Source organism: Centruroides vittatus, unplaced genomic scaffold (genome assembly GCF_030686945.1).
Source record: "Centruroides vittatus isolate TY-2023 unplaced genomic scaffold, ASM3068694v2 scaffold_861, whole genome shotgun sequence".
Classification (NCBI taxonomy): Eukaryota; Metazoa; Arthropoda; class Arachnida; order Scorpiones; family Buthidae; genus Centruroides; species Centruroides vittatus.
In genome coordinates this window covers 2,016,648-2,041,622 of record NW_027122718.1, presented here as the reverse complement: position 1 = coordinate 2,041,622, position 24,975 = coordinate 2,016,648, and the positions used below count along the sequence as shown (strand labels likewise).

The 24,975-nt window shown below is 36.7% G+C and overlaps 1 protein-coding gene across 1 annotated transcript in view; it reads left to right on the top strand.

Annotated features, from left to right (window-relative positions):
- The first annotated feature begins 6,633 nt into the window (after window positions 1–6,633).
- Window positions 6,634–24,975, top strand: part of LOC136990204 (discoidin domain-containing receptor 2-like) — a 126,238-nt gene continuing 107,896 nt past the window's right edge. The window contains exon 1 of the mRNA XM_067288579.1: window positions 6,634–6,791. The gene's annotated coding sequence lies outside the window, so the exon portion shown is untranslated. The remainder of the gene's footprint in view (window positions 6,792–24,975) is intronic.

The following is a 24,975-nucleotide window of genomic DNA, read 5'->3' as shown; positions in this document are numbered from 1 at the left end:
CAATTTTATTAACCTTATAACTTATTTCCATATTAACAAGATGGTGACTCTTACACCGTTTGCCTGTTTAATTTCGAGAGCAGAGACTAAAGTGTCGAGGAGCAACAATGGGCATTGGATATAGTCTCGAACTGTCCCAACTATACAAAAGCTTCAGTGTCCCCGTATATCCAGAGCCCTCTTTTACTTTTGTCAGAGACGGTAATTGATTACCCACCTTGTCACCAAGAGTCGTGACTCCCCACGTGTCCACGATAAGCATGCTGGGAAGAAGGGAGGTGCCATCAGATAAAGCTACTGTAAGCTAGCAACTGGTCCCATTGTACAGTAAGCTTGCTTTATTATTCGTTTTTTAGTTTAACTCAGATTGCCGAGGGATGAAAAGTTCTCCCTCCGCCGGTCGAACAGCTAAAGGAACAACTAGGGGTTTAGCCTGGCAATTTTCGAATTTTCGATTCCCCCGTAAGAGTAAATTTCGGCAATAAATATAAAAGTAAAGTTTACTAATGATAAGTATACACTTCATAAATTTTACCCTATCTAAAAAACAGTGTCACCTGCTGTGTATAACCGTGGGTAGATGGTGGTGGGCCAAACACGTGACCATTACTACAAACGGCACGTGTTTAATAGAGGGGACGGGTTATTGGAAAAAGCTGTTCTCAATTCTATTGATTAAATTAACAATCTGCATTCTGCGATATTAGTGGATGATTCAGACGAGATAGCTTAAAATCTGGCAGAAGAGAGAAAGAGCGAAAAAACAGAATGAGTCGAATGGATTAATTTTATTAATGGTATGATTTAAGACTCTACGGGTTATGAATCTTTTTTTCTTTATACGTTGCTGGCTCGGAAATCTGCTGCTGGTCAGACTAACCACGTTCCTATCATACGCTGGCTTTAAGGGTTAACCGTTCATGATATACGGTTATTAATAACGTAGTTCTGTGGAGAAGCCAATTTGCTTATTTGATATTAGTATAGATCCCTGCGGAATTAAAATTTGATAACGAAATTTGAAATTTTTATAAGCTTAATAAGCAATTTCTAGTATTGTCGAATTCCATTGCGAAGACGTGTGAGTAATGCAACAGTAAATAAATGAAATTCTTGTCGGCGTGTACATCTAATCTTTAATGCCATGATGTACGGATTCAATTCCAAAAATTTACACAGTGAGCAACATTTTTTCTCTTATATATATTTAATTAATTCTCTTCTCTGAAGTAGACACGTAATTGTAACATTGAGTCATGATTTGGAGAAAAATACTCCATACGTTTAGGACACCTCATCTTTTTTTCCTCTATTCTTTCTGTCAATTCAAGAAGGATTACTACCAGTCTATCCTTCCCTTTCCTGCCAACTTAATCCTTTGCTTCATTTGCAAGTAACGAAGCCAGACGCCCATTTCATTTGTTACGTATTGTGCTGGTCGGATTGACTGTAAAGGGCTATTCTCTATTAGTCATTGTTACAACACCAAACAGTCGTTCTGACAAATGTGTCCGACCAGGAGTGAAAAACTGGACGTGTTAATATGGCAGCACACCCGTCGCGAATTTCCCGCTTTTCATCGCTCTCTTTCACTGTTGAGAGCTAACTTATTCATAACAGAAATTTCCACGTCTACACAGAATCGTAACGAGACGATACAAGGACGATAATGATGACTTTCCATTGCATTCAACTAATTAAAAGTGCCGAAATAATAATAATAATAATAATAACAGCAGCAGAAAGACTTAAAAAATAGAAATGAAAGCATTTAACAGTAAGCGATAGTTTTATTATATTTAAAAAAGATTAAAGAATAAATAATTTTAAGCATTTGTAAGTGAAATGGCCTTTGCGATTTCGTAAAGTAATGGCTAGTGGATAATTAACTACATTAAAGATCTGGCATGGAAAGTTGGAGAAATTTTAATGCAATGCCGAACATTAAATCTTAATAACTTTTCCTTAATTTACTTTTCATTAAAAGTTTTCATAAAAGTTATTTTTAAATCCATTTAGAAATTACTTTACTTCATGTTAAAAATAAATAAAGAAGAGGGGGAGAGAAAAATCCAGAATATTACGGTCTCATCGTTATTACAAAATATCTTTATTGCCTTCAATTTTCATTTATAAAAATGACTTTATGCCTAATTTTCCGAGAAATCGAGCATTTGTTTCGTATTTGCAAAACACATTTTAATTTTTTCTTTACCTCCTCCTCCACATCCTCCTCCTCCTCTTCTTCTTCCTCCTCCATTCATTTTATGAAGTTTGAAAATATCCAAGATTTTTCGCTAAATTTATTCTTAAATTGAAAGTAAATTTGCATTTAAATTTAGTTAGGGAGGAATATGGGAAAGATATTTATATATGTGTGTGTATGTATGTATGTTATATTTAGGAAAAACTCCTGAAGGACTTATAGATTAAGATTGTGAGAAGGTCATATACCGTAGATGCTCAGATTTACAGCCATCAAATTGAAAAGATGGAAATAACTCCGCGTACTATACAGAAATACTTTTCTCTCTAATGGAAACTGACTGTGTAGCTCGGAAATAAATTTCATTTTACGAATTTTTTTCTTTTTTTCCTATTTAAACTTACGGGAAAACTTTGAAAGCACAGAATAGTAAGAGTTTCAAATTTATAATAAACATCGGTATATACTGTAGATGAGAAAATCACATATTGAAACCCGATCGCATATTTCGTTTGAAATCGTCTTATCCTACAAACGGATCGGATAACTTTATCTTTTTCCCCCTTCCAAATTCGAAATAGATGACATTTGATCCCCATTCGATACTTGGTGTCGCTGTAGCCTGCAGAATTGGTGGCGCTCGCGTCGCTTCCACGACGCGAGCGCCACCAATTCTGCAGGCTACTAAAAGTTGACCGACGGCGAATCAGAATTCTCGTCCAGCGAGATTCGATGAAGAATTTTTTAATATTTTGTTTTAAAATGAACGAAAGGATAAAAAAGGAGAAGCGCGCGGAATAAAAAAAAATTGTTCGGCCTCTCGAGCGCTATCGTTCCGTAGCGGTAGGAAAGCGAACTAATCAGTAATGAAAATGACGGGCGTGAAGTCACGTAGGTGAGAACATATTAGATTTTCGTTTTAGATGGATATAGATGCTATAATAATGCGGTGGAATTCCTTCGTTCCTTTAGATTAACTTTCAATACAGGTTTACCACACGCGATTCAAGATCGGTCACATAAACTCAGTTATTTCCGGAATGTCCACTTGGTCTATTCGCTTCCGCTCCGGTATTTCGATTTCCGAACGAAAAAACGGAAGAAACAACTTTTTCTTTCTAGAAAAAAAAGGAGAAAGAAAAAAAAGAGTGTGCCTGTGACAAAGAAGAAGCAACGTGTGAATGAAAAGATTGGGTAGCAAGGGAATCTTTGTTTAGACAGGTGCCTGTCTGCGCCGGCTATATGGACTGGCGTCTATTGGCAAACATACAACTTCCCCTCCAAACAGTAAAGAAAAGGTGAACGTGCTACTTCCGTCATAATTAATATAGGCCCTATAATTCTAATTTTAATTCCAATTCTAATAGGCCCTATAAACTCTTTTTTTCCGTCAATTTTAACGTCACAAAAATTACACCATTACTAACCAAACTTTGAAATTTACTTTTCCATTATTTTCCCTCCATCTCATTTATTTTAAATATAATTTGATAAATAAATTAGATCAATTTTTTATACGAAATTATAATTAAATCTCTTCGGAACGAAAAATAATATTGCAATTGGTTATATAATTATATATACTAAAAAAATTTTTTTTTGTTTTCTTAACTTGTTTGATGGTTAGAAAGAATTTTTATTTTTTAATTATTCTTCTCCTTTATGAAATTTGACGTTTTTAACTTTTTCTTCCTACCTTTCAACTTTAATTATAATCATTATTTTAAAAGTCACGTGGATATTTATAATTTACATTAAAAATTATTGGTCGAAGCGATAATATTTAAATTTCTTCGAGCGGTTTCAATTGTACCAATTAAAAAAAGGGGGGGGGATTATTTGTAATATTGAAACTGTTGAAATTATAATCATTTATTCATCTTTGCTTAGTTTTTTTAATAAGATTTTCTTTATATTATTTCCACAAAAAGGCAATCAATGTACCGAATTCCATTAATGTTAATTGTTTTAGTCGAATTGCAAATTTTTCAGGTTGATTGAAACTAAGAGATTTTTCTCTTTTACGAAATTATAACATTGAGTTTTTCACACTTTTTCTTCCCTTTTAGATTGATTTTCTAATTTAATATATAATTTTTTTCCCCTCACTTATCGACAATAGATATAATTATTTAAATTGTTACCAAGCCCATAAGTGTATATGAGAAGTGACAAAATATTTTGTTTCTATATCCACGAAAAAAACAAAGAGCAAGAAAAGAAAAAAAGAAGGAGTAACTTTGATTAAATTCTTGACGTTATTTGATAAAAGTAAAAAGGAAGAATTAAACATTCTTCGGCTTTTTTCCCACAATAAATTTGTTTTAATAAGAAAAGAATTCCACAAACTTAATGACTTCTTCGTACCATTAGAAGAAAGAGGAAAAAAAAGGGAAACAAGATTATTAATTATGAAAAATAAAAATATATTATCGCTATTTATAAAAGTAAAAGTGGAGAAAATATGTGTTTACTTAAGTTAAATTAAAACTTTGGCGAATTCCAACGATAATTATAGTTCGGGGCCAAAGAGTTTATCTTAAGAAACGATTTAAAAGAGCGAAGAATTAAAGGTATAAAGTTTACCAATAGAAAATATTTGCCTATTTTTTCTTATTTTTTTTAACTAGGAGCGATATCAACAAGAGGGAAAAAAACAAAACTTACTATTTGTAAGAAAATAGGGCGGCTGGAAAAGTCCTCATTAAGTTTGGCTTTATAGCGACCGAGTCTAAAAAATCGATAAGCGAGACTTGGTCCGCAAAAGGATATGCAAAGTTAGTTTTTTAACCTTTCCCTTTTTTATTTTTTGATTTTTTTTCTTCGTTCTTGGCGTTAGAAGAGAGGTTTGGCTGGTGAGCGTTATTTAATTTAAATATTTGAAATGTGGTGTGGTAGGTGAACTACAGCTGCGTCCCTTAAAGACTGAATTAGAGATATGACGTCGGAAAGCGCTTCCCCTCTTTCCCTCTCTCGTGGGAAAAACTTTGGTGACAATATTTTTCTTTTCGGCTTTTTCTAACTTTCTCAAATAATTTAAACTTTCCCGACAGTAAAATTTATTTGTCAACTTCCGGTTTTCTTATCGGAATTAATCTAGAATTTGAAAATGTTTATAAAACGATTTTGCCATTTATTATTCTTCATTTTTTTTTCTGGTGATAACGCGGAGGAGGTGCGGTTTATATAAAGTTAGAAAAATATATTAATTAATAATAATTTGGTAGAGAATTTAATTTCTGTAATTAATTCATCAATACGTTCGGATCTTTATTAGAATTTTTCAAAAATTTTCTTAAAGGGAAAAATCGATAAACTTGATATGTAACACGTGCAATTAGATTATAATTAGTAGTAAGATAATACAATCTAGAATTATCACAAAACTAATTAGCATCGAATGGAACTCGGGTTGCATTCGGCTCCATCATTTATTTTATTGGGACAAATGACTAATTTATGCATGCTGCAATTCGGAAATGCAGAAAATTCCCTGCAAGTGGGTGAAAGGTCGGAGGAGGAGGATTGGTTCGAGCTACGGGTTTTTCTTAAAATAAAATAAAATGGTCGTATTTATATTTCGGCACGAGCAAATTAGTCGGGGGGAAGAGAAACGAAAGAAACATTTCCATTGTTTTCCAAATCCTGCGGGACAAACCTCAATTTCCATTCAATCGTCGATGCTTACTAGAAAATTTTGCCGGCGCGGAGAATGACGGGAAATGTCTCACGTGATCAAAGAGTCAAGGGTAATGATCTGGTCAACGTTACGGAACTAATGATCCTGTTCAATAAGTGAATGTGAGAGGGACTCTGATTTAACTAACAAATATCCGGAAAGATTTGCATAGAATGCAATTCCAAACAAAGGAGCTTCTACCGAGTTGTTATCGGTGAGGAGCACTCATAACGGGTTTTACTTTAATAAATCTATTTTCCTTTTAAACAAACAACACTTCTGTGCATAAATCTATCGTTGACGCAGACCGTAAAATATGAAAATCGATGTTTATAATCCCGGTAATATTTCTGTATGACAAAACCCTCCCGGCGAAAAATCCTTGGATAAGAATATACTAAAATGCTGTGTTTGGGATCAATTTTAAGTTTATGTAACCTTACTTTCGGAGATTTAAGACACAGAAACACTGTTTAAAGTTGTTTGACGTGTAAAAACAATGTTCCTACTTCAGTTTCCGGCACTTTGTTTATCGATTTGGAAAGAATTTCTTATTTTTTAATTATATATTCGCTTTATATTTTCTAATAAATACGGTGTTAACGTCGCAATATATTACAAATTTCCATTTATTTTTTTTATATTTTAATCTTCGATCGGGGAATATTTATTCGTTCTTTTGTAGAATTCATCCAATCCAGTCGTGTACCAGGTATTTGGTTCGATGCTTTTCCACCAGAGGTCGTACTTAGAAGCAGGTAGAGTGGTGGTGCTGGGCCACTTCGATCTGTGCCACAGTCGGCAGTCAAGTGATCCGACGAGTTGCAAACACAGCGCACATTGACTGCTGCTGGACTCTGCGTTGGACTTCTAACCTGGACTTCTTTCTGCAGGACGTCAATATAGGTAAATGGCTTTTCTTATCGTTTATGCAATATTCGCTCTTGGAGGGTCTCTGTTTTATAAGTCTCGCGCAGAAGTACGATGTTAGTTGCTATATTAGGATAAAAGTAAGAATGTTTAATTAGTTTTGAAAAATGAAAAAAAAAAAATCCCAAATTATGCCAAGCCCTGGTTATTGTCTGTATAAAATCCCTAATTATCAGTTAGCATATTAAATCTTTTTTGTGACAATCACCGATGAGAATAGTAAAGGGTCGCACGTGCAGGAGGCCCTGCGTATTGTTGTCGCTGACACGACCCTGTGAGCCCTGTTGGAGGGAGGACTCTGCAGGGTAGGCCTAACTGTTGGGGGAGTGCTTAATCGTCCACATTTAGAAGTAATCCATTGATACAACGGGATTTGCTGTGTTTCTTTTAATCGATTTTGTTTGTGTATATATATATGTATATTATATTATTAATATTTTCAAGTCCCAGTCTCGGTCTGACTAAGAATAATGGAGGTTCTCTTTCTTACCCATCCAGCTTTACACGTGAGAACCGAAAATATGACGGGGCGAGCAGATGAATGGTTTACTGGGATTACGAAGAATAGTAGGCCTAGAGGTCCCGGCGTTAGCTCCTCGAAACAGAGGGGAAAGGATGAAGATTTAGTTGGCAAAGGCACCGTAAAGATTAGCATTAGCATAAGGTAAACATTACTCCTTTCTGCAACTTTGTAAAGGAGCGAGGAGGGATGCGAACTGTTCTTCATATAAAGGAACAAAACTGTTGCTTCATCTATTGTGCCCTTCCAAAGAGGATATACCGAGGCTCTTGCTTTTCTTTTTTATATATATATAAACGCCCAGAATAGCTTGTGTTATGCTAATTTATAAAACGTAGAAATATTTCTCTTTTAATTGTGTTTTAAACGATTTTATTATTCTGTAAATGCCATTGAAATCGCCCCGCATGGTTCCACGGTATCCAACAGGTCAAAGGAATGAGAAGAAACTTAAAAAGTTTCTTCAAAGGAGTTGTCTGCAGGCAGGTGGAGCATGGAGAAGTATCAGCTGTGGTCCAGAGAGACAGTGGGGGTAGCGGAAATTAGTTTTTCTGGTGGATCTTTCCCCTACCGACAACTAGGTGAAGTGGAAGGGACTTCTGTAATCAGATCGGGAGGTTGTGGTTGGAATATAACCGACGTATCGATCACGCATGATGTCACGAAAAATCCTGACACTCCATCTGTTTAGATAACAGGTTCGAACGCTTCCATTCGATTCCCGACACATCGTGAGGATCCATCTTAACAGTAGTTTCATTTAATTACCTTATCGATGGAGACAATGGAACTAATGGAGCGTTTCTCCAGGGAATACGAGTTTCTCTCACTTTTGGTGCATTGCTAATTGTTTACTCAATTTGCTTCTCTGGCAAAGATTGCACAGATGCCAAATGACTCGCTCCTCTCTCTCGGACCGTGGCAGGTGGCCATTTTCTAGAGTATTTGCTTACATAGACTCTTATTGGATTCTTTTTTTTTCTATTGTTGCTCTGTCTACTTCGAAAGCAAATACAAGCGATAAATTAAATTTTTATAATTTATATTGTATTTACTTTCCACTCAGAAATATCTGAAGTATTACAATCGAAATAAGTTTTCTTTTATTTATTTTAAGAAAGAGCAAAGTTCAAGTGGAAATTGTGACTACTTATTACATATATTAAAAATCCACAGGGTATTTTTATATATTGAAATTAAATTGCTGTTGCTGGTTTTTGGCAGAAGTTTTCATCATATTTGAACTTTCTTATTCAGAATGCTTCTAGCTGCGAAGTTATCAGAACTTTTACAGTTTCGTTTATCGAACAGTGCATAGAGAGCTTATCTAAACTATACTGACAGACTTGTGGGTGATAAATGATTGTTGGTAGCATGATGATGTAAAGTGATTTAATTCTGGAAGCTAAATTTTGGCTGGCCTTGTCCGAAGCAGAACTGGCAAGATGCCAAATCAACCAGATTCAATTTTCTGACCGAGAAGAATGACAGTTTAGCAAAGACAAAGAAATTAATAATATTTTTTTCTTTCTCCCACACTAATTTCTTTTCGCTTTCATTACCGCAAGCGGTATTGAAATCGTACGAGGTATTGTGCGATTGTCCATTGGTTTATTTGTAGTCACACGATACAATGGATGCAGATAGAACCGTTAGAAAAGTGTCAAATGAAAACATTTGCAGCGTTAATGTCGCTTTAGCAAACTTTGCTTTTGCCAGTTTTTCCAATGAACGTTAATTAAAAGTTTCGTAACACACGCACTGTGACTGCTAATTAATGAAGTGAAAACGCATGCGTCTTCTCATCCCCGCTGCACTGCAGATCGTATCCAATCATTTATAAGGTTTTAAAAATACAGCAGAAAAACTTGTTTAATTTTCATCGAGATTCGTACTTTTAAATTCGTAGATAAAAATTCCGATGCCACAGTTAAGAATATTTATTTGGTTGGTCCTATCCCTTCGTACCTTACGGCCAATCCCCGTCCGATTTATTACTAGCTATAGACGAGTGCAATCGCTTCTATTCTCCCAATTAGTGATGTTAGAAAAGACATTACTAAAGATCACCCCGTGCAGGTGACTAGAGAAGCCAATGAGGTCCACGCGTTTACACATAAACCTTCAAAACGACTTTGCTGTTCTCCCAATATTTACTACGGTCTGTAATTTATATCTATGTAGACTTAATGGTGGTAGCTCTTAGCAAATGGGACGACCCTTGCTACCGTATGATTTAACATGGTCCTATTGAACTGCACTGTGCCCCCGAGGCGTTGTTTTGTATGGTTGTAATTGAAGTGATGGGTCTCTTGTGAAGAGGTTTCTATCATCTGACCTTCTGTTTTTTAACAGTCTCTGCTTTAAAGGATCCTTTGACGAGGCACAATCCACACGTGCATCTGGATATTTCCTTTTACTGTACTTACCAAGTATCGGTTTACTGTACAGTCTCTCATAATTATATATATTTTTTTCCTCCTCTTAATTTTATTACGGATTCTTCTTACGTCTTCGTATTTTATTCTCTACGTCAACTTTATTTAATTTATTACGAAAATAAACAGAAATCATCGAAATTGGAACAGAGTAGAAAAACAAATTTATTACGTCTTTCGATGAAATAATAATTATTTTTGATGAAATTTGTGACTTTTTCCATTTTCGTTTCGTCGTTTTTTCGCCAAAAATAAAAGAATGTTATTGCAGAAAAGTTTGAAGAGTGGCGAGATGGGTAAGAAGAATATGTCACAGATGGACAGATATCAGAAAGAATAATTTAACTGTCACACAGTCAATATTCAGATAGTTGAAAATGTCAAGTTTTGACAATAGCACGGCGGAAATTTTTTTTATCAATAGAATTTCGCACATGACTATTTACATGCAGCTTAGTTGTTACGTATTACGTTAGTTACAGCTTAATATTTACACCTATCTTATCGTACGATTTTCTATGCTTTAATGCTTAATATGATTAAGGTTTTATCATTAATTCCTTATGAATAAATTTTATTGGCACATTAATAATACTTAGAAACACGCTTTGCACCTATAAACATTTTATGTGATTCTGAAGAGTTTTTATGCTCTTTATATTTCCATAAGAGGTTCCTAGAAGAAAAAATTGAAAAAATGATGTTTATTTAAGGTTACGTAATTACTTTGGATAAACTTTTTATTCATCTGAAAATAATTACAATTAATATAAAAAGTAAGTATTATCAGTTGCTTACAAAATAAGGTTTACTCACAATTGTTTTTCTTAATTAAATATTGTATCATTTATTACCATTAATATAATTTTTTTAATTAAATGAAATGGTAAAAACTCTGCCTTTAATTCATAAAGCACGTATGAACCAGATTGTAGGGGGGGGGGTCGGTCTTATACTTCACACAGTCTGAGATTCAACAAAGAACGTCCTCCCGAAAGGGAAACCAGGTTCGGATCACGTGATCTAATTACTGTAGGGCAAGCAGCTGTACCCATCCAGCACCCAGCCAAGTCCCTGCGCTTTGCTCCATGACCCCAGCCAATATTACCTTGCCTTCATTTTAACCTGAATTTTTTTGCCTTATTTAAGGGCTGAACAATGGCGCAATAATGCAAAAATTTAGTTTAATTGCAAATATTTTATTTGGATGGATGTCTTAATTTTTTCATTGCCACGAAAAAAATAAAACTTTATTAAATATTAAATTAAGCTGTACTGTACAGTACATCTATTGGATGAAATGCGTATCTGGTTTTTCTCATACATCATTTTCATTAACCTCAATTTTCTTTATTCATTTCTTTGAATATAATGATACCAATTATTACAATGAGAAAAAACCGGCATAATATAATATCGGGTAATTAATCTCGGTAGCATTACAGAATGAACTAAATTCTCATCCAACGTCTACCAACTAGTCCACAACTTCTATCTCCCAACGGAACAAAGAAAGTGCAATTACAATGACACCATAGATCTAAACAATGTAAAAGTTACGTCAGAGTTGGGCACGTGCCGCCAGAGACACCAGCACCAGCAGCGCATTAAGGTAATGAAGGTAAACGCAAGTAGTGTATCTGGTCGCTCTCCGGAAAGAGAGAGAGAGATCCCTGGACCTACCTGAAACACGAGGTGGACTTGTCCCCGTTTAGTTATCCCTAGGGGGCCTGCGGGGGCTATGGGGAACCCTAGACCCGTCGCAATCATCAGTTAGAATATTTGTAGGGATCTTTCTGTTACTAATTAGAGCGAGCTTCGTGATCTGATTATGTCATCCAGCCTTCAAAAGCTCGGGGCTGCATTTTTCTCACTTATAATTATCACTAGCATTATGTATCCATACTTCCGGTCGCGATGTCTACTTAATCAATTCGTTAGTTAAGTATTTAGGGAAGTAAAAACGTCTTAATTGGCTCAGCACGAGGTGTCTTTGAATATAAGTAATATATATCGCACTGTATATCCTCCTCCTCCTATTTCTTTAAGGCTTATTTTACTTATAAACTTAAAGGCCGTTATTTAACAAAAATTGAATTTGATAATGAAAAGAGCAAAAAGAGAAGATAGGCAGTTATCCACAGGGTTTCTTTTAAGAAAGAGCGTTAAGGGATCTTTAATGAGATCTTCAACGGTGGGTCATTAATCACGTGTCAGAAGAAGTTGTACAGTTCTGTGCCGAAAAGAAAAACAAATGTGGATGGATTGCGAACTATACAATTTTCGCTTCCTTTAAATATCGATTTTCAGTTGCCTATTCTAAGAAAAGAATTCAGGTGATAAACCTAGTCCTAACGTCAGTTAGAGACTAATCTGTTTGCCAAGCAGAAACGGTCTGGCGCGGTGGTTCCCAGGCTAAGATACCTTTGTGTGCCTCTCTCTCTGGGACATCCACGTGCTAGGACGTCTTGTCTGAAAGACTTTTTAAATCGCCTTAAATCTCTTTTAAATTGTTACGAAATAAATGGTTCTCAGTGTTTGCCGACACCTGCATTTGTCTATTGTTCCTACCTTTCTCACAATCGTGCTATCGGATTTATTAGCTCCTTCAGCATTCCTGATCCCCACTACGATCTTGGCTAAGTGAATTCATAAAAACATTTTCCACTGCAAAATATACTTCTACGTTATTTACAGAAAAACTTTCGCTGCACGAAAGGATATCTTTCTATTTTTATGCATTTAAATAACCGGGAAGAAGAGTTTCATTTAAGTAGTAACCGGTATAATCGATTTATCGTGACTGATATAATTCTCTTCCCTTTCCTCGCCTGCTTTTTAACTAGAGAGTAATTAAAAGTGTAATTGGAGAAGTTCGGTGAAAGTGTATCCAATGAAGGGCAAAGATAAAAAGAGACCGCTAGAATGATCTACAGGAGGACCAATAAAGCATGTGGACGAACCATCAGCCCAATAAGAAAACGAATCGTAGCTAAAACATATGGGGACAACAACTAACTGCTGTAAGAAATCCGCTTCATTATTTATTTTCTGTCATCTTTTAACCAGGGTCGGCTAGTAGAAAGGTGGGGTTGATAAGTTGGCCAATTACGCGCGCACACACTTTCCTCCAGCCCTGTTGGCTGGTCCGGATTTGACAAGTGGGTGACAAATGCATCTCGGGCTCAACTCTGGGAACGGGACATAGGAGTTGACAACTGGTCATTTGTTATCAAGGTTTTGACCGCCAACTCGTCACTCAAAGCGATAAATAGCGTCCGTTTTCAGACCATGTTTAGATTGGTTCATTGATACTCCCTTCGTGTCATTATACTAACCGGTAAAGCTTCTTTGTATACCGCATTCCTTCTGTCCTACGTCACACTATCAGTCGACTCTCCTTTCACCCATCGAATTTTAATTTCTTTAGTAGTTGTAAAATTTATCTTGGCTCCAAGCAAACCGGTTCAGGGAAATTCATTAAAAATTCCCCAATTTCCTCCTTTTTTTTCTCAGCCCGGTCGCATTTTAAAGAGAAACCAATGCGATATTTCTAAGCTTAATTTCCATAGGTAAACAATGATCAAATAATGTAACGAGGATGCGCGCCCTCATTACACCGCCTGAACATAAATCAAAGAAATTAGTCTTCTAAAAATAATAGCAGGATTAATGGCTGAAATGTGTCTGTAAATGGGAGCAATGACATGTTTGGACACGGAGAAGAAACAAAATATCTCTTCAACTCCCAAATTCATATATAATTAAATTAGCCGGTTTTCCTCTGGTTTAATAGAAAATGTCGCCAATCCCATGAAGAGTTTAAAGTAAAAATTAAGTAAATTACCCTTTACAATAGCGATGAGTTATGTAGTTGTATTTTCAAAAGGACAAGTCGACAATAGTTAACCTGATGGAAACAATGAAAACAATGCTGCGTGTCCTAGCCCAATTTTCCGGATGTAATGGGGAGAAAGCAAAAGTTCCCGACACGCATCGCTCTCTTATTACGTCGTTCTTGATACAGACCACATTGACTTTTACATCCACCGCTGTCCACTTTTGGGCCCTGTACAGATGGAATTGTTGGGGGTGGAACCATAGCGCAAAGGGGAAGCAGGTCGAGACAAATGGTTTCCCGGCTTCCATCCGGGGACCCATAAAGTCCAACAACCACGTGAGTCTACACTAAAACCTAATAAATCTCCCTTAGAGTCTCCGTGCCTAACGTCGCAACCTATAAGTATGGGCAGGTAGCATTCACTGATGTACTCGCCAATAATGCATGAAGCACTTATTGCTTCTACCTGACTATCCCGTCCCGAATCACAAATCGTTCTCTTGATTACTATAGGGTAGAATGTGTGGGGTTCTCCTCCTATTTACAAATACTCCATTATGATTTAGAAGCATCGCCTGTACAGTTCGTATCCATTCGAACGACCAGAGCAGCGGGATGCACTACTTTACTCGAAATCGAACGTTGTGAATAATATATACGATGCACACACGAAGTTACACACTCCCGCTGGGATGAAATAGGTTATAGTTTAGTACCAGCGAGATGTTAGTACCTGTTTGGCATCGGTCGATTCAATCGGTTTGCCATTCGTCAAGATTGTGCGTGTGCCTGAGCGACAATAGTCTTTGTCTATCATATCACGCCATAATACAAACCACTCGTTAATTTTGAGCATTCGTGCTTACTAAAATTGTTATTTCCTAAGCTACATGTTTTCATTTGCATCGATTTTTGCAAGAAAAATTGAATATTGACCCGCTTACCGTAGTCATCCTTTGCTTAAATTGTATCCTAAATGCGCTGTGAAGGGCGCGAACAGTCAGCCAATGGCACGCGGTATTACCTGGCTGCTCTCCCCACTCGACCACTATGAAGTGATCATTTGGTCATTAAATCTAACGTTGTGTTTCTGTCCGCAATTATGTAATTAATGTAATGGCTTGTTCTGACTTCCAGCCGATCCAAAATCATTGGCTCCTTCCACATCGTTAGCAACTTTGGTAATGGGTAAGGTAAACGTGTCGAGCTTCATTTTGATAGCATTCAAATTACGGAGGAGCAAATTCCCCGACAAAATTTGCCTTTTCACACGGCGATTATGTTTATTTGGATATAGGAATATTAAACAGTCGTTGAAAAGCATTACGGCTTGACTAACACTGCATTTACGAGGCGCTGCTTACCTTATAGAATGCGGTATGCACATAAACTGCAATTGATCTGTTGACTGCAGCGACGTTGCATCATCACTCCGAGCGGAGAAACCGCCAACTACAACACAGTCCAGGTCTTTTTCAAACTGACAAAGCGGAAGATTCCGTTCGATCAGCGACCATACCCTGGTTCAGGGTCTCTGCAAGGGTCAGCACTAGCAGGGAACACTCCTGGAAGTGTAATGAAGTGTAGACGCAATCGGCTGTTCCAGATTTGGAAAGCCATTTCCTTGCCCCTCTGACATCACTTCCGGCCATAAATCTTTCAGCTTTAACCACGGAATTGTGGGATAAACTGGCTTTAACTGAACGTTTTTCAGTTCATCAGATAAATGATTTCTATTGTCTGTCCACACGCACACCCACACCAAGCTGAATGCGCATTTTTAAAATGGAAGACGGATAATTGCCGCAAATTCTTTCCAGAATAAATTTTAAGTATTTAAAAATATCTGGAATATTTCCAATTAAATATGGCCTCGGAAATATGAGAGGAATTGTTTTCACCATCGCTACACAACTGAGAAATAATATTTGCCTGTTGTAGCGGTAGGAAATGCACCCCGCGTGGCCGCCATATTGAAGCAATTTTTTTCAACAGAGAACGTACTGCGAGCGGGGCTACATTAATTATTGAAGCTTGTTGCTGTACACGGGTGCGTGGCTTGAAAACAACTACAGCTGCTGCTCTGTTGCAGGGTCGATATTTCGTCCAACCACATATTCTGCTATTGTGTTTGCTTCTTACCTAAGGCGAGAGAATCCTTCAACAATCGAAGATTATTTTGATAGTTCAAAGTTTTCTATTGTAAAGATTTTAGTCGCAGCTTCTCTCGACTGTTCTTAAGGTACTATTGACCGTTCTAGTGATTTGTATTCCGCTTCGTGTTTCCCATCCAGCCTCTACCACGTGGTGGCGACATTTCGCGTGACTTCGATTTGGCCGATATTAAGTGATTACACTGTCACCAACTCTCAATACCAACTGGAATTCTTCGACCGGTTGTACGCTAACCGGAAAACCGGTTGCCGTTAAAAACACGCGACTCTATACGGGTGCCACTGGTTTAATTTTTAAACGCCTTCTCCGATAATCGAGTTTCGGACGACTTGCCTCCTGCTCGCTGCTTAACCATTCCGAGTTTCATCCTGGGTTGATGATAATTGTCTTCGGATGATTTCTGCGGTGGGGTTTGTGAACGAAGAGAAGTAGCGTGTCGTGTCTGCACGCGCTGGTACGTGGGGCGTATCGGTCACGTGACAGAGGTAGGTAGTTCACCTTCCGCACATCTTTAAATACACGGGAATTCTTTACCGTGTTGTCGTTAGTGGCGTTTGAATGACGCAAACTTCCACATTAGGTGCAGTGAATGGAAAGAGAATTAATTAGTCGCTAATTAGAAGAAAGTTTTGTCGGGAATAAATAAATGAAAGGATTTCTGATCTCGCTTCTAACTTAAGATAATGATTTATTTGTAAATCAGATTAAACATTTTTCTCTTGAAGCAATTTCATTTTTGCTGACCTTTGCAATTTTTTAATATAAAATTGAACAAACAATTAAACGCATGCCTCCATTTAGTTAATATCAGCAATCTTCTAACTGGAAATTCTCTATCAGAAACCTCAATTATTCGGTAAGAGAATATTTCGGTGTACGGAGGGAGTTTAGTTTGACTTAGTATGATCGATATAGCTACACAAAAAGCTGTAAAATCGTCGTAAAACAGCTTGCAGCTTAAGAACGAGGATAAAATGATTCTTGACTATGTCTATTTACCATCTATAAATTTTATTAAATACAAAATAATATTAAAAAAATGGCAGATTTTAACCACGATTTAACTTGTATATACACTACGTAACTTGTATATTATTTAGGGGAGCGTCATACATTTAACAGTATAAATAATCCTATTACGGTTATAAGATTTTAACATATGAATAACTAAAAGGCAATTCTATTGTTTATCAAATAGACCTCTTCCTTTACATGGCATAATCAGTCGCTTTGTGCTTTCCGAGCGACTGATGTTAGATTATACAAGTTTCGCACAATTAGCTGCTGTATTGCTCTCCACAAGGCAAATTCCATTGTGCATACCTTCAGTAGGAAATTACACCCTTCTAATTACATTCATACATAAATTAATTCACAACACATCTATTAATTAGAACCCAAACTTAATTGTTGGTTCCTTCATTAAGTTCTTGAAAAATATCATTTTCTTTCTTTCTCTATCTCCTCTATTATCTGTTTGAGATATTTGTCTCATTTTTGAAAATCCTTCTAAGAATGGAGTCGAGCTTTCGAGTTGCAAATAAAATCATTTTGAACGAACGAAAAGAAAGCTTTAAAGATTTGGCTTTTGTAATTAAGTTCCATATTTGGAACCAACATAAATGTAAGAATGTGCCTTTATGAAATTCTCTTTACGTTTCTCATTTACTTGGCGAGATAATTAAGAAAATAATTTATAATACAAAAATGTCAGAATACGAAGTCTTTATCTCAAAAATATTTTTCGATATTTTAGCGCTTAAAAAGAAAAAATCTCAATGTCCAGACTAACATTTATAACATATAGTTTTAATTAAAATATAATTAAAAATTATACTTTTTTCCCCCGAAAGAAGCGGAGAATGGTTGGCTTCTCCTCATAGCATCTAAACTTGCAGTTAAGAGTGCATCTCAGGGAAACTTTTCCTTCACTCGTAATTATAGGAGATGTGCGGAAAAGGGAAAGAATTTACAAATGCGGGAAGCTGCGTTATGTATTTATAAACTTTTTCTCTTTTTTGTCGCTACTTTACAGCAAGAAAAAAATCCAGGCAGAGAAAAACGCGGAAATTCAAAAAAAGAGGGAAAAAAATCAAACATGGTTTTGTATATTAAAAAAGTGTGGTATTTATAAAGTAAACGGAGAGAGAACAATACTTTCGTGTTCCATCATCGGAGGAGATATGACAAGAGCATATTTAAATAGGACCAACCTAATTACTTGCTGAGACGTCACAAACTTCTGCTTCCTCTGACTGAATGGCAATTTAGATAAATCTTCCTCTAATTGACTTTTAACGACAAATTTTACGACTGACAGACTTTAAGACTTGGTCGGGGGAAGGAAGACCCTGTAAATGTCAAGAGAAAAATATAACGACATTTGCACGCCCTGACTAGCTGTCCTCTCAGCGGTCCTGGGTGTAAAACGCCTTTTGTGGGACTTACGTTGTCAACAATAGCACATCCTCCCCTCCCCTAATCGGAAAGTGCAGTTCCTTAATTGAAGTATGTTTTTTTCGCTACCGCACCGTTTAACGATTACCTTAGTTAACTATTAAAAAAACAATCTTTCCAAAAAGCAATTAAAAGAAGCCTTCTAAGTTTGTGATTAGTTTTATAAAGCGAATCGATTTCTTAGTTAAAACTTTACGTTCTTCTTTTCCTTTTAAGTTAAAAGAAGGTTTCGTATACTTACATTGCTCTCAACAATAATAATCATCATAAATTCAGTCGACCCGAATTGTTTTTAATATCGCTTACTCTCCTCTTGATTAATGTTAAGAACGAGTACCGTAGACTGTTGCAAATGATTTTAGTAACTGTTTTGTCAAGGAGGAAGACAAAAGTGCATCGATCAAGTATGAATAACCATGAATGACAGTGAATTAAACGTAGAGGGCCCCACTAACCATCCATTAGGTAAGAGCTCTCGTTTGACCAATACAAAACATCCCGAGAAGCTAAAACGTGACATCCATTGTCTGTAAGATCTTCCATCATTTCAGCCTACATCCTAAGATTGAATTAGGAACAGACCTGTGGCTGCAACAATAAATACTTACCGAGATTTGCGAGTTGTGCGCAGGCGCCCAGCAAACATTAATAGCTTGGAAGGAAACGTAGGCAATGATGCATGGTCCCTTCCATTTAAGAAACCTTTACTTATCGTGTTTAATCGGTTTTTCTTTAATCCTTTTAGTCTTCTGTGTGTTAGCGTGTTGTTAACCGATAGGATTTTCTTCGGCAATATCCCACTCACGCTTTTATCGATAGCTTTATGCATTAAGCTTGGCCAAAATCGCTTAAAATGCCTGTCCAAGAACGTTGGGTTGGTCCATTTAAAGTATGTTTGGCCGCGTATAAAGAGAGAACAGTATGCATTTTTCCTATAAAGCTTATATATTTATTCTCTTTCTATTTCATGCCAGGTTATTGAAAACATTCAAAAGTTTTCGAGGTGGAAGAATAATACTGGAATTATTTTTCCACGTATACACCAAGAGACGACACAATCGGAGTCTCTATAATAGTCTGCGCTTCAGTAAACATTTCATTCCTTGTATTGCGGCTTTTATTGTTATAGAAGTGAAAACACAAAGACCATACGACTAAAAGTAGGCTCTATGACACGAAAACTGCTAAAATTCTTAGCACGTACGACACAATGTCAAGTCAGAAATGGTCTACACTTTACATTTTTAGATTGAAAACGTGAGGTAAATTCTCGGCATTTCGCTGCCTATACTTATATGGGTAGAGGATCTAGTCGCCACAGAGATATTAACTTCGTCATCTATACCTCGTCAACGACCATTTTACAGCTTTCACGTCAGCCCCCCGTTCGTGTAGCATGTGGTGCTTCCGAAATGGAAACGTCTATGGTGTATTGGAGGAGAAATGAAGTGTGCTCTAGACAGGAGTGGTCGTCAGCTTGCTTTGCTTGTATGGAAATCTCGCAGGTTGGATCAATTTCTTCAACGACAAATAGCCGGGATCGAACAATGTTATTTGTTGCGTGGTTGCATATTTGAAAGTCAAATTTCAGTATACAGTCTACTCTTTCCTCTACTGGATTGATGAAGCCTGCTTGTTTTGCTTCAAACTACTTCATTGTTGGTTTCGTACTCTCTTGTCCTTATTGCAAATCCTGTTTGTTGGGGTCCTGCGCCATCTTTATTGCTCATCCTTTCTTATCAACATGGCGATTTTATGCCTGGGGGTTAACCCGTCTCTTTACAAAGGACATATGTCGATATGTCGTTCGAGGTGGATCTTCTGCATGGACGATTGGCAAAAACTCGGAATTAATTATCATCTCGGCTTCCAGTTTGCCGTTAGATCAGCTTCGTTTCACGAATTTCATAGCCGTGCATCCATTATGTCCGATATCGAAGGGAGTTAGAACTGTTATCCAGTGATATTCTGCCCCATACCATTTTTAGTAAGGTATGTGGATCATATCTAATTATTCCAGTTTGGTCCCAAGTAGAATGTCAAGCAGTCCGGTCGGTATCAAAATAGATAGGAGACTGGCAGCGAGGTGTAGGAAGGCAGAAGATAAGGTGTATCGGAGAAGGGGAGGGGATCTTCAGAGTTGCGAATCTGTTACTCACGCCCTCTTTACTAAGGGGAGATGGGTGATGTTTGCAGGTGGTTGGTGCCGAAAGTAAACACTCGTAATGTGGTTTGTGGGTGTGTTTGTGAGTTGGGCGATAACTCATCATTAAATAGTTCCCTCCCATAGTTGAGATTCAGAAAGCGAGGTTGGGCCATAAAGCAAAAAATTAGAAAATTGGTCTTTTCGCCCTCTTACGTTATTGCTTAAAGAAAATTGCCTTTTCACACCTGTATGTTTTTACTGGACTCTAAACATTTAAAAAATGAAATTCAAGAGAATATTTACTACCATACGAAACAAAGTAAAGAAAATTATAATTTATTTTATATTTAAAAAAATGGGTGGATGAATAAAAAGATTATTTCAGTCACGATAGTTGTATCCGGATTCATTTATTAATACAAACCTGTTTTATTGCTATTTTGGGTGGAATTTTTCAGAGGAAAACGTGTGGCGAAAGCAATGTTTAATTCAATTATACGAATCTTGTAATATATCCTGGCGAATTTATAGACAAAATTACAATACAGTTTGTGAGAAGAGGAGAATAAAACTTTATTCTAGAGAATAACAGTCCACTTGTACCACTTTCGCTCCAAAGAGCTTTAAGAACATGAAACCACTTCCACATCCTCAACTATCGTCACGGAGACGTCATTACAACTGCCCAGCACTTTTTCCTTCACCATCTTTCCCCATTAATCGTGACATGGTCGAGTGGTCAGCGTGACAGGTCAGACGGCCGGACACTTCCAAAGGTCATTAGCAGGTCTCGCTTGTGTCAGTCTGACTTCGCACCCTCCATTACTGCCAAGCGGCCATTTTTACTCTCTGCATGGCTCACTGGCCAGGTGAGTTGCAACCTGACAGCACTGCTTTTTCTCACACCCAGCTAGCTAATTGAATTTGCTTGTTTCTTCTGGAGCTTTCAGAAAGGATCTTTATTCGATCTGTACTGTACCTATATTTCTCTATCATTATTTTCGGCACGCACACAGTTTCCAATAACCTTGCGTATTCCAACTGTTGCTTGGCAACCTTAGTAGTGACACAGAGTAGAAACAATGTGATCGTACAGCAACACATGGCACACATTGCTTTCTTGTGCAGGAAAGACGCTTTACCAGAATAAGGATTTTCAAAACGCTGAAGTAAGAATAAGAATTTTTCTAGCTGCTAAATTTTAAAGTTGGAGAATAAAATATAATATTTTGAATAATAATTAAGCATAAATATATTTGCTTTCGGCCGTAAATCTAGCACATTTCCAAATTCATCAATGCCAAACTTAACATTTCAGTAGTGAATTTATCAATGTGCAGGTCGCTCGAAGCCAACATCAGCTCCTAACTAAACAGTTCTTGACCCGCTACTTGCATCAGCGCTTGCAAGAGGGCGTGCTTTCCAGTAGAGGCAATTATATCTACCTGACTACCCCAGACGTGACTGTATGAAAAATACATGAGTGAACTCCGGGGATTCTATATAGTTCTGTATCCACAACCACGGCCTCTGTAATACGGTAAATGCGTGGGGGATGATCACGTGTTCAATTTAACTAGAATAGATATGAAAAGTATCATAATCTGCACTTTGGCTTTAACTTTCTGCCAAATGGTTAAAGAACAAAGACGTTGAATCATGTATGAGTAAAAACTGCAATCCGTAATTATTTAAGGAATACGGGGCATAATTGATTTTGCCTATCCATATATTGCTCATTTTCTATTCATTAGATAAAACCTCCACCTCTCCTTTATATCCTCTATTCCAATTTTGTCAGGACTGTGATACCTCGGACGTCATTCGATCATTCAACTTGGCGGAAAGAAAATTCAATTAAAAATGCATTTAGGCATAACACGCCCTTGACAGGGCACCGGGATATTATAACGCATCCACCTTAACGGAACTGGCACTAAAACGGGCCTCTTACTCAATTTTGTACAAAAACTTATCCTCCACCTCCTCTTTCGCTCTCCGTCTCTGCATTTTCCACGGGCAGAGCATCTCTTTAATAAAATATATTAAAAATTACCCACTTGCGAGTGAGGAAGAAAGAAACTTTTAACCACTTTCACTTCAACATGGAAAATTAACTTTCGTTTTCTTTCCATCTGTGTAAAAGTCAATTAAAGGTCGTTAAATTCAATCAACAGACGGTTTCCTTTAGAAGATATATTTTGTTTTAATTCAATTTAAAGATCATTAGATGGAAAAATTAATTCGTAAATCAATTTAATTAAATAAACGCTTTTTAAAATGGGTTTACTTCTCTTTTTAACTCTCGCTCTTCTTCCAAACCTTTTGCTACGTTGGGAAATAAAACTAAATAATTGGTGCATCCAGCAATTAGAGAAGCAGTTTGCAAGAATCGATCGATGAAGCCAGTTATTAAATATTTGATTTTAATGCAGTGACGACCTATAGAAACAACAAGGCACTTATTAAATATTTGATCTTAACGCCGCTAGCGCTTCACCGTTCCTCTTCAAATACGAAATTTTCCATCCTCTACTCTATCTATATACATTCAAAATGGCGACACTTGTATTTATTCTCCATTTATTTTATACTGCGTGTTTTATAACCTTTTAATTCTCCCTATCCAAAGTTAAATCACCGGAAACTAAGGTTAACTCGACACGTTTTAAGATTACAAACGACATAACTTAATTTCCAGTTTTTTTATTTTAAACTTCAGTTAATGGTTAAAAAGAAAAAATGAAGACGAAAATTCGGAATTGGAAACTGTTGCACCGTTCAACCGTACTGCAGGAAATTTTAAATTCGCTTGGCTAGGTAAGAAAAAGGATTACTTCGCTCACTCCAACTCTTCCAATCCATTATAGGGATGAAGTATTTTTCTCAAAGTAACCTTTGTTTTTTTAACTGAAAAAATTGCGCACGCGTATACCCTCCCAAGCAGCAAAAGAAACCGATAACTGCAGGGTAGAGATGACACTTCTTTCGAATTAAAAAAAGGGGGACGATTTTTTTAAAATTCCAACTGACACATGAAAGACATTGTTATGGAGTTCCATGGCCGTGAGTCACGCTGTCCATAGCTATTAGAGTCCAACATTTGGCTGTGAGTCATATTACCTGCAGTTCGTAATTGCTAAGTAGTGATGGTAATGTTTCACAGTAGAACAAGATGTTTTAAACAGCCATTAAAAGAGAGAAAGTTGGATAGATTAGATTAGAATCCCCGCATGCCGAAGTACAATTGACGAGTGTTGCATTGGGAAGTTGTAATTGTTTTCATTTCTTTTCCGTCACAGGAGATTAAAGCACATTGTCATTGTTGACATTAAACATTGATGAATAACTGCGACTGCTGGAATTTCGCCTTTTAGGAAAAAGGAAAAAAACTAGGAATTCTGTAATCTTTTTAGAACAGAGACGATTGGTAGAGATCTAAATGAACAAGAACGGATTGGTTTTAATCAAGTGGTTTCGCCATCCCTCTAGGTAATTTCGTTCGCAGTAAATTTTAAGCAGCCATGAATCTTATTTTTTCCTCCTCCGACTCTTTATCTCCTCTAAAAGCTTAGGAAAATATTTGCTTCCCTATTATAAATTTTTCCCGCTTTTAGTTAGAGAGAGAAACTTTTATAAGTATAAAAAGAAATTATCCGACTTCTTGTAATAAAGTTAGTTGCGTGCAGCAAATTTCAAAGATAAAAAAATGGAAATTCTTTTTTTTTCGCCTTATTTTGAAGACTTTGCCGAAATTCTGAAACATTTAACGCGTTTAAAAATATAGTTAATCCACGTAGAAAACTTAAAGCTTGCATAAATTTGCCTGTAGAGAGAACTGTTGAACAAATCGCTCTTCCTGAAGGAGGAAATGCATTGTGTAAATCCACTCAGAGGCTATACATCAGTAATGTAAGATTTCAACCCTTCTGGCAGTACTTAGTTTAAAATTTACGTGTCAAATTCACATATCCTTACAATTTCCGGCACATATCCCAAGGCATTTATCAGATTTCTCCCCGTGGTGACATTATAGCAAAGTTGTTACCGAAAAGGTCACTAAATGATGATGATAGTCGAATTTAATGAAACTTCATCGACGAGAACACATTGAAATTAATTTGTAACAAATTAGAAAACAAAAGTTTTGTTTCATGTTAAATAGTTTAGAAGTTTGTAAGAGTAGCACGTATATATATATAGAGAGAGGAATATGGCGGAGGAAAAAGCAATATTTATCATGGAACATAACAGCAATTTCCTTTTTACAGTTTAGAATTCATCTTTCTTCTCCTAGACAAAAAAAGATTGGTTGGGACTGTGCAATCTACTAGAGCAACTGTTTGTCTCAACGGTGCAGGGGAATCTATCCGGAACTGACGTATACAGTAGAGGTGTTGATAGGAAGGTTTACTCGTTTGATAAATAGGATGACATCACGACCGAACGACGGTCATCAATAATCACGTGGTCGATGACAGCTCCGTAAATGGAAATTTCCACTCTCTTAACTTCTTGTTTCCCCACAACAGCTATAAGTGTGCGAGAGAAACGTCTAAATGTTGATCAGAATATATTTCCGG